The sequence below is a fragment of the Myotis yumanensis genome, unplaced genomic scaffold, assembly GCF_028538775.1.
Source record: "Myotis yumanensis isolate MYYU_CA2020_CCGP unplaced genomic scaffold, mMyoYum1.0.hap1 SCAF_8, whole genome shotgun sequence".
Classification (NCBI taxonomy): Eukaryota; Metazoa; Chordata; class Mammalia; order Chiroptera; family Vespertilionidae; genus Myotis; species Myotis yumanensis.
The window spans coordinates 7,017,830-7,026,523 of NW_027223759.1; the positions used below are offsets into that span (position 1 = coordinate 7,017,830).

An 8,694-nucleotide genomic window follows, 5' to 3' on the forward strand; every position below is an offset into this window, starting at 1 on the left:
TTTTATTGGCTTCCAAAGTCAATCTTAATTTATAACTTAAATCTTTCTTGTGACATCCAGAGTCTAGGCATGTCTCTCTACTTACAATCTATTTTAGACTATCTCTTTTCTAGTGTTACAGTATAAATGTTTAGTATCCTATATAATAAAAGCCTAATACTCAAATCGACCGAACGGCGGAACAACTGGTCGCTATGATGCGCAATGACCACCAGAGGGTAGACACTCAACACAGGAACTGCCCTCAGCCCGCAGGCCCCAGGCCAGCAAAGGCGGGTGCCCCCCCCTCCCATAGCCCCGCCAGTAGCCCTACAGATTGGCCCTGATCGCCGGCCAGGCCTAGGGACCCTACCCATGCACAAATTTCGTGCATCAGGCCTCTAGTATAAAATAAGGAACAGGTCAACAAAGAAACAAGTTGAGTTATAACATTCCTTCTTTTTTTGAAGACATCAAGTGGTTTTAAAAAACATGATTTTAAGAAGGGAAGAGAGTTTGGCAGAAGGCCATTTATAAAGTTGCCCCAAACCCAAAATGTACCCTTTGAAAGTTGGCACTGGTAGGACAGGCATATAGATATCTATGCTCTATTATAAAGAGTAATCCCATATATCTGCATCAACCTGATGTTTTTGTGTGTTAAGATTAGTTTGAGTCAAAGAAACAACCTCGTTGGTACTAGCTTTTTGGTATTTTGGGCATAGGCCAGCTCCTAATTTAGGGAATCAAGCTGTTGCATACATGTTTTAGATTTTGAATAGGTTCAAAATTCTCCATATTTATTCTAGGATCTCTAGAGCAGTAATGTCTGATAGAACTTCCCATATTGATGGAAAGGTTCTAGATCTATACTATCAAATATGGTAGCCACTAGCCTCATGGAACTATTTAGCAATTGAAATGTGGCTAGTTGTATTTGGGGAACTGAATTTTAAATTTCACTTGATTTTAATTACTCTAAAATTAAAATGAACTAGCCTTATGTGGTTCGTGGTTACCATATTGGGAACAGCATGGTACTATCATCTAGGCCAGCGGTTGCCAACAGGTGGTCCGGTCCATGAGGTACGAAAGGTTGGTGACTGCTGATCTAGGCTATATCAACCCACTTACTGCCACTTCACTAGGCAACCTTGACTGCCAGGGAGTTAGTCTTTCAATACTTCTGCCTTGCACAATGCTCTTTTTGTAACACTCATTATAGTCAGAGAACACAGTCAGTATAATTTACTGAATTTATAGAGATTTGTGACTAAAATATGATAAACTTTTGGAAATGTTCTATGGATTCTAGAAAAGAAACAGTTTCTCTTTGCAAGGTACAAAATTCAATATGTATTATTCATATATAATATTTGGTCTTATTTATTCAAATCATAAAGTCATGAAATTAAAGTCTTTCAGTTGTGTTTTTTTTCTCCTGGTATTTCTAACAGTTTTTAACTTTATATTTTTTGATGTTACATTAGACTTGTTTATTCATTATAGATTTACTCCTTTATCACAATAAGCAGGCCTTCTGTATCTTGTTTAATGTTTTTTACTTTGAAATTGACTTTCTTATATAAATGTCATTCCTCCCGCTCCCCCCAATGTTGTTTCCATTTTTTTTGATACATATTGACTGGCAATGACTCAACCTAGTGTTCTTTGCACTTTTGAAGCTAATTTTTATTTTTATTACAGTACTAGTTTTAAAAGTCAAAGAGTGGTTAAAGAGTAAATAAAAAAGGGCTCCAACATTATCTTCTCCCTCTTCCCCACTCCTATCCCACTTCATTTCTTCACAAGTGGCCACATTCACTGAGTTGTTTCTTCTACTATTTACTTCCACATTTCTATCTATATTAATTGAATAATTCCATGACCTGAATGGGCCTTGATTTTTATTCTGGGCTGCCTATCCAATTACAACCCTAAAGATGACAGGGAGACTCAGAGCATCTGAGAGTGGCAATTCCCCGACCATGTCATGCCAACTCAGCAGTGCTTTCAGCAGTGAAAGTCCTAATGAGATGTGTAGAGTCATTACCCAAGGACTCTCACTACTACAATAAGCTGCTGAAGAAGTTGGCCCCTCCAACTTGCCGCTTTGCTGTCTGGGGGGCCAGAGGTGCAGTACTCGCCCTGAGGACCATCAACCCAATTGCCCAGGAAGGACCTGGAATCTTGAAGCAGGGAATTGGTCTTTGTGAAATATAATGGTCCCATCTATTTTAAACTAGAGAAATTGGACATCATGGTTTGTTTGGCGTCCCAAGCCAATACTGCTCAGGTTCTGGCAGAACTGAAGGAATATATCACAGAGGTGGATGCTTTGTTCTTTGCGCGAAGTGGTGCAGGCCATTGGACGGGGTGCCATCAAGGTGGAGCAATCTGCAGAACTTTGTGTCATCACTTGCTTGATCTCATCCAGACCAAAGCCAATTATGTGGTCCAAGAGGCGATTATTGTTATCAGGGACATCTTCCACAAATACCCTAACAAGTATGAAACCATCATGGCCACTGTGTGGGCATTTACACTTGTTGGATGAGCCAGACGTTCAAGTCGCTAAGATTTGGATTGTGAGAGAATATGCTGAAAACACTGACAATACGAATGAGAGCTTCCTGAAGGGTGTTCACTCTGCTGACTGCCAGAGTTAAGTCGTTTCTCAAGAAACCATCAGAAACACAGGAGCTGGTACTGCAGGTCTTGAGTTTGGCAACACAGGGTTCTGATAATTACGACCTCTGACATAGGACTATATTTATTGGAGGCTTCTCTCTATGAACCTGTCACAGCCACAGAAGCAGTCTTGTCTGAGAAGGCACTGACCTCTGAGAAGTCAGATCTCATTGAGCCAACTTTGCTGAATGAGCTAATCCGCCACATTGGTTCTTTGGCCTCTGGGTACTACAAGCCTCCCAATGCTCTTGTGGACTCCATTGCAAACATTTGCCAGTGCATCACAGAAGCACTGATGCAGGTAGCAGCCCTGTTGGCACCACCACCGCCACCACCCTGAACAGCCTTGAGTTATTCTCTTCTCAAGGTGACCTAAGGGGCCTTTTAAACCTTGACCGTGGTCCCCCAATCAATGTGCCACAGGTATCCTCCATGCAAATGGGAGCAGTGGATCTCTTGGCAGTGACCTTGGTGGGAGGCAAGGGAGGAAGTCCAGCAGTGGGACAGTCCTTCATCCCATCATCCGTGTGTGCAACCTCTGCTCCTTCACCTACTCCTGTTGTGGTCAGCAGTGGTCTGCATGATCGATTTGAACTCTCTACAGAGATAGGTATGGCACATGATGGGTATGTGGCTCCTAAGGCTGTCTGGCTGCCTGCAGTCAAGGTTAAAGGCTTGGAGATTTCCGGAACATTTACTCATCAGCAAGGATACATCTATATGGAAATGAACTTCACCAACAATACTCTGCTGCACATGATAGACTTTGCAATCCAGTTTAACAGGCATAACTTCTCCCTCTCAACACCATGAGCCCAGTCATGAAAATAGAACCGCTAAATAGCCTGCAGGTGGCTGTGAAAAACATCGATGTCTCCTACTTCAGCTGCCTTATCCCACTCAATGTGCTTTTTTGTAGAAGACGGCAAAATGGAGTAATTATTGCCAATAAAAATGATCTTAAGTTTCAGATGAAGGAATGGCACTTAAATGCTGTTTCCAGCAAGTAGCAAAACAGCATTTATACTATGCCAAGCAGAATGTGGAAGGGTAGGACCATGGTGTACCAATCTCTGAAGCTCATTAATGGCATGTGGATCTTGGCTGAGCTACGTATCCAGCCAGGAAATCGCAATTATACACTCGCTGAAGTGTAGGGCTCCAGACACCTCTCAGTACTTCTATCAGGTCTAAGACAGCATTTTGAAAAACTAATAGACTGGTCACCAAGATTGGCGCAGGCCAAGAACTCTTAACTGGAAGAAATTGTATTGCCATGTAGACTCTGAACCCACCGACCAAGGTAGTAACTAGTCTAACCTGTGCTAACTTTAGGGCACATCCTGCTGGATAGTTTTAGCTTCCTGCAGCTATTTGTAACCACTGCTTCAGTCATTTCCCACCTCTTGCCCCTGCTGCTGCTTACTTGGTGGGATTCTCCATATTGTGCCAATGCTGGAGTTTTTAAGTGCAGTTTGATATGTTGTAATTGAGAGCTCATTTCAAAAGCAGAAAAAGACAAAAAATATTAAAAGCAAAAAGTGTCACTTTAAAAACATGCTTAACATTCTTTGGAAGTTGCTCTTATCCTATAGGTTACCAGTTCATTCTCTCGTCAAGCAGTAAAACTTCAATCATTTATATATATGTGTCTATTTAAAATATGTAACTGAAAATAAATAGCACGTATCTAATATGAAATGGCTAATTCAAGAGAAGTATATTTATAGAAAATATTAACATCAAAGAAAGTCTGTTTTACTTTTTGATGCAACTTTAGTAACACTGTAGACTTTCAGACTACATCAAAATTAGGGTTTTATTTCATGTTTGCAGTACAGTGATAACAGCAGTGAAGGAATGCAGTGAGTGATGACAGTGAGGGGATAACAGAGGGTGAGGAGTCTCCTTAAAGCCGACTGTTTTAGTATGGAGCTCCAATACCTGGGATGGGTCAGAAGCATAAATATGAATGTGAAATAACTAATCTCTTTCATTTTACTGTAAAGAGTGTGCCCACTTTCCTTACCAAAGTACCCTGCAAACAGGATTCAAATGACCATACTAACTATTAATCAGTAATGATGCAAGAGTTTTACCAAGAAACTAGGTCATTTGGGAATAAACAGAATTCCCTGCTATATAGTAGAGTTGAAATCTATTGAATATATACACACACATCTAACTAGATGATCACTCTTTGGCCCAGATCTGATTTAGAATACATGAACACAATTCCCAAACTGGAAGAGATTAAATATTTTCATCTCCCCGTAAATTTTATTATTTATTTATTTATTTATTTTTAAATTCTCACCCAAGGATGTTTTATTTTTTTTAAGAGAGAGGGAGGTGGGAAGGAAGAGAGGACATCAATGTGAGAGACATCAATCAGTTGCCTCCCACATGTGCCCAATCAGGGATGGAATCCGAAACCTAGGTATGTGCCCTGATCGGGAATCAAACCTGCAACCTTTTTGGTGTACAGGATGCTCCAACCAACTGAGCCACCTGGCCAGGACTTATTTTTTATTTTCAATTTTTATTGAATTTATTGGGGTGACACTGACTAATAACATTATACAGGTTTCATGTGCACAATTCTTTAATACATCATCTGTATATTATATTGTGTGTTTACCACCCAAAGTCAAGTCTCCTGTCACCATTTATCTCTCCTTTACCCTCTTTTACCTTTCCCTCTGGTAATCACCATACTGTTGTCTGTGTCAATGAGCTTTTTAAAAAATTCCTTCACCTTTTTCACCCAGTCCCCTCCTCCTCTAATAGCTGTCAGTCTATTATTTGAGTTTGTTTCTGTTTTGCTTGTTAGTTTATTTTGCTCATTAGATTCCACATATGAGCAAAATTATATGGTATTTGTCTTTCTCTGTCAGGTTTATTTCACTTAGCAGAATACTCTCCAGGTTCATCTATGCTGTCACAAAAAGTAAGATTTCCTTCTTTTTTACAGCTGAGTAGTATTCCATTGTGTAACTGTACCACAGCTTTTTATCCACTCATCTACTGATGGAGAGTTGGGATGTTTTCAAATCTTGGCGATTGTAAATAATGCTGTAATGAACATATGGGTGCATATATTCTTTCAAATCAGTGTTTCAGGTTTCTTGGGCTATATTCCCAGAAGTGGAATCGCTGTGTCTTAAGGCAGTTTCATTTTTAATTTTTTAAGGAAGCTCCATACTGTTTTCCAGTGGCTGCACCAAATCTGCATTCCTACCAACAGTGCATGAGGATTCCCACATCTTCACCAACACTTTTTTGTTGATGTATTGATAGCCATATTGACAGATGTGAGATGACAGCGCATTGTGGTTTTATTTGCATTTCTCTGATGATTAGTGACACTGAGCCATCTGTATGTCATCTTTGGAGAAGTAACTATTCACTTCCTTTACCCATTTTTTCATGGAATTGCTTGTTTTTTTTTTTTTTTTTTTTTTTTTTTTTGAGCTGCTGAGTTATAGAAGTTCTTTATAAATTTTGGATATTAACCCCTTATCAGATATATCATTGGTGAGTATGTTCTCCCATTCATTGGGTTGTCTTTCCACTTTGTTCATTTTAGATTGCCTTTGCAAAAACATTTCAGTTTGATGTAGTCCCATATGCTTTTCTTTCCCCTTGCTCAAAGATATATATAAAAAATATTACTATCAGAAATATTGATTTTATTGCCTGTGTTTTCTTCTAGGATTTTTATGGTTTCAAGTCCTACATTTAAGCCTTTAATTCATTTTGAGTTTGTTGTGTATGGTGTGAGAAGGTGGTCTAATTTCATTGCTTTGCATGTATCTGTCCAAGTCTCTAACACCATTTATTGGATGGGCTACCTTTATTCCATCCTATGTATGTTCTTGCCTGGCAGGTATTGACTGTAATGGCATGGGTTTCTTCCTTTGGATGCTCTGCTTGTGGAGTTTACTGGATCCTGTTCTGTTGTTTTCTGAAGCTGGCCACTGGTTGTGCTCATTTTGGGGCCTCTTGGGAGGAACTCTGGTGCAGGCCTATGTTAGATGCTGCCCTGTAACTGGCCCAGGGAAGGTAACCTGCTTGGAGCTAGAAAACTATACACAATTTATAGCTACCTCTGCAGGGACTAGGTGCAAACAGGAAGGACCAAACTATGCACCAAGGCTAGCTTTTATTAGCACCAGGCCCGGGGGCAGGCCAGCAAAAGTCTCAAGGCACCCAAGATCTGTCTCCATCTGCCGGCTGCCTGTTAGACTCAGTCACTGAAAGAGCCTCTGGTGGTACTTGAGTTGCATGAGCAAGGTTCTCAGTGAGTCATCAGGTAGAGGTGAGTGGTTCTCACCAGACTGACACAGGTTCAAACTGAGTGCCAGTGCTGGGTCTGAGGCCACTCAGCAAATGTCCCAGGGTATACTAGGTCTAGCTGTCCCATGCAGGGGCCCACAGACCTTTGTGGTAAGTTGGGGTCTTACAGAGTAATCAGGGTGAGGCCAGTAGAGTTTATAAGGCCCAAGCCAATCAAGATTTGGCTGCACGAGGGAAGGCTCTGCATTGGTTGGGTGTACAAAGAAAAAATAGTCCCGGTGTACAACCCACAAAACTAAGTCTGTTCAAGATTCTGCCAGGAGCTGAAGCTCCACAGGGAGGGGCTCCGGGAGTTGGGAGATTAGGGCTAGTAGATCTTCTGTAAGGGGGAGGTTCCAGTCAGGCTTCAGAGAAGGTGGGAGGAGTGGCCCCTTTCACAGAGCCACACAACTCAGTCTGTCCTGAATTCTGCCCAGACATTGGCAGTGTGGGTCCACCAGGAGTTTGGAGGGAGAGGCTAGCATATCTCCTGTTAGGGGGTGGCGCCAGTTAGGTTCATGGGAAAGAGGGGGCAATGGACCTCACTACAAAGCCACACCAGTCACTGATACCCCCGAGTCTGTCCAGACCTCTGTACCCCAGCTCAGGCAGCTGACTCCTCAGTAGTAGATGAGCTCCACAAAGTGGGGCTGCAGGGAGTCCAGAGGGTAAGGCTATTGTATTCCCTCAGGGCGATGCCATAAGGAAGGGAGTGCTCCACCCAAGAAAGATGGCGTCTGTGGCATGGGAAGAGGGGTCCTGGCGGCTGTCCCTTCAGCTGTCTTCCCAGAGCCACAAACCCCAGTCTCTCCTCACACGACTCTAGTCTACTCCGCCCTCCCTCTGCCAAAACCCTGGGTAAGTGGCTGCAAATGAGATTTTGTGCATTGGTCCTTTTGAGGGCACTGTGTCTCTAGCCGACTCCTGTCTCTCCCTGGCAGACAGAATCCCCAGTGATTTTCACAGCCAGATGTGATGTGGGTGCTTCTTCCTGGTGTTCTGGCTGGGGAGTCCAGCTTGGGGTTGAGACCCACTCTTCTTAGGGGTAACCTTTGCAGCTGAGCAGTTGGAACCTCAGTTGCCGCCCATGGGAGAAGAATCAGCCCTTTTCATGTCTCTGCCCTTGCTACCAGTCTCGATGTGGCTTCTTCTGTAAATCCTTGGTTATCAGACTTCTGTTCAGCTTATCTTCAATTGGTTATTCAGGTTGCTTGTTCTATATTTTAGTTGTAATTCCAGTTTGGTCCTAGAAGAGGTGAGTGTAACATACTCCGCCACCATTTTGGATCTTCTGCCGTAAATTTTACTTTCCATTAACATAGATAATAAAAATCTGAGCATATGAAATATCTAGGCAAATTCATAAAAACAGAAAGTAGGTTAGAGGTTACGAGGGGTTGGGAGTGGGGATGAGAAATTATTGCTTAATGTGTACAGAGTTTCCATTTGGGATTATTAATAAGTTTGTAAACAGATAACTGTGGTGGTTACTACTTAATTTTCCACTTAAAAATAGAAAATGTTAAGTTATATATATTTTACCATAGTAAATAAAGCATTTTTGACCATGTGTGGTTTATTACTTATTCAAAACTAATAGAAATTACAGTTAATTTGGGGTTCTATTTCCTTCACATGAAAGAATTCACTAATTCTGTACTTCTGATCACAAATGTGATATAATTC

General features: G+C 41.6%; 1 pseudogene; it reads left to right on the top strand.

Moving 5' to 3' along the window:
• Window positions 1-1,867: 1,867 nt before the first annotated feature.
• Window positions 1,868-3,885, top strand: LOC139015440 (AP-1 complex subunit beta-1 pseudogene; annotated as a pseudogene).
• Window positions 3,886-8,694: the final 4,809 nt, after the last annotated feature.